Raw genomic sequence first — 2,216 nt, 5'->3', positions numbered from 1 at the left:
GAAAGAAACATAAATGCATTGTTGGTTTGATACGTTTCGGATGCTTTCTTCGTCAGTCATACTTGAAAGAGAAAAAAAAAAGTTTCCGTGGAAATAATTGAATTTAATTGTGATGCTTCAACATGTGAAAAAAATACAAATAAAAATAAAACAAACGACAACAGTTAACATTAACGTCTGTGGTTTAACAATTTTGACACATCATGACTTTTTGTATATTTCTAATACCTTTAGTTGTTTCTTTTCTTTCTAAAAAGAAACAACAACAACAACAACAACAACAAAAGGGGGTATGTGCTTTTATAGCCAGTGTATCCCCGACGATAATTTAAATCCTTTCGAAAAGACTTTGATTTGTATAATTGTTACTAAAGCCTTTGATTGTTTTTTTGTTTTCTTGTTGAAATAGAGAGAAAAAATCATGTGTATTTATAGCCCGTGTGTAGGTCAAACCCACTTGACCCAAGGCAGGAGGGATAAAGGCAATGAGATATTTAATCAACTATTTGTCAGGCGCTGTTCCCAAACCAGTTAGTCATTGATCTTCTAGTCCAGTGTTCACCAGTACTCCAGGTACGAAACCCCCTTTGACGGGCGCAATAGCCGAGTGGTTAAAGCGTTGGACTTTCAATCTTAGAGTCCCGGGTCCGAATATCGGTAACGGCGCCTGGTGGGTAAAGGGAGTTTTTTTGTTTGTTTTTTCGATCTCCCAGGTTAACATATGTGCATACATGCTTATGCCTGAACCCCCATCGAGTATATATGCAAGCAGAAGATCGAATACGCTTGTTAAAGATCCTGAAATCCATGTCAGCGTTCGGCGGGTTATGGAAAGAAGGACATACCCAGCATGCACACCCCTGAAAACGGTGTATGGCTGCCTACAAGACGGGGTAAAAACGGTCATTCACGTAAAAGCCCACTCGTGTACAAACGAGTGAACGTGGGAGTTGCAGCCCACGAACGAAGAAGAAGAAGAAGATCACTGACATACAACTCTTGGATCCTCGACAAAGAGAAGGATAAAAACAAACGGATTTGATGTTTCATTTCCGGAAGAAGAAAGCAACAACAAAAACGACACATAAGCCAACACTTCCGCTGATGTTCATACGGGTTTTCAATCCATCTGTGCATGACGAATGAGCTACGATGCGTATTGCATATACTGCTTTTTGCGAGGTTTTTTTTTTTATTTTTTTTTAATATTTCTATTTGCTAATATTTTTCTTCCCCAAACAGTGCCATAATATCAGTACAGAATCACCGCTGTTGCTCACAAACACCAAAACATGAGAGTATTAAATGAGATGAGAGAGGAGCAACACTTGCCCAGCCACTATTAGATAGGCAGACAGAAGAACAGTCAAGCAGAATTAAAAAAAAAAAAAAAGAAAAAAAAAGGTCTTTCGTTCTGGAGAAACAATTAGAATATATAGTTAGTGTACGAGTATATTTGACAGCCAATGACAGTTCTTAATGATTATGTCTTTTTTTCGGATGTTAGTATCAAGACACTGACAGAATGAGGAAAAGAAAAATGCATAATCAAATTAATTAATTGTGTGTGTGTAGTGATTTTTTTAAAGTAAACGCGTGTCTAGGAATTCAGCTTCATGTCAGCTACAAAATAATACACCGTGTTCACAAAAGAATAAGTGAGGGACCATTTGGGAATTTTTTTGTTTTCATTTTAAGGGAATGGTGAAAATGATGCTGAAAGATCCGGGAACCAGGGGTGTATTCAGCCAGCTAATGTACTGCTCACCATCAAGAAAAGTTTATGTTAGTTTTATTTTGATTGGACGATCCCATTTGATGCTTCTGTTGTTACTTACTGCTTTTATTTCTGGTATTAAAAATACATGCAGCAATTTGCAGTGTGTCTGGTCTATAACGTTTTTGTTTCACTTTTCATGAACATAATAGAGAAATGCACACCAACATTCTCGCACGCTCTCGCACACACACACAGACACACACACACACACACACACACACACACACACACACACACACACACACACACACACACACACACACACACTTACACGCGAGCGCGCGTACGCAAGCACATAGCAGTTTACAGCGTGCTGGCCTGTGGTCTTTCATTTCTCAGTCGCAGACAGGAACACACTACTAACATTCACACACACACAAGACTGAAAAACTGGATTTTTTCATGCGAATAAAGGTGGGTGGGTGTGAGATTTCCA

At 38.6% G+C, this 2,216-nt stretch overlaps 1 protein-coding gene across 1 annotated transcript in view; it reads left to right on the top strand.

Annotated features, from left to right (window-relative positions):
* Nucleotides 1-1,874, top strand: part of LOC143297164 (uncharacterized) — an 8,975-nt gene extending 7,101 nt beyond the window's left edge. Inside the window, exon 4 of the mRNA XM_076609353.1 lies at nt 1-1,874. This exon is cut by the window's left edge and continues 772 nt beyond it. The gene's annotated coding sequence lies outside the window, so the exon portion shown is untranslated.
* Nucleotides 1,875-2,216: the final 342 nt, after the last annotated feature.

The sequence above is a fragment of the Babylonia areolata genome, chromosome 22, assembly GCF_041734735.1.
Source record: "Babylonia areolata isolate BAREFJ2019XMU chromosome 22, ASM4173473v1, whole genome shotgun sequence".
NCBI classification, from domain to species: Eukaryota; Metazoa; Mollusca; class Gastropoda; order Neogastropoda; family Buccinidae; genus Babylonia; species Babylonia areolata.
The sequence above is the reverse complement of the archived record's forward strand: the minus strand, read 5'-3'. Positions and strand labels throughout refer to the sequence as shown.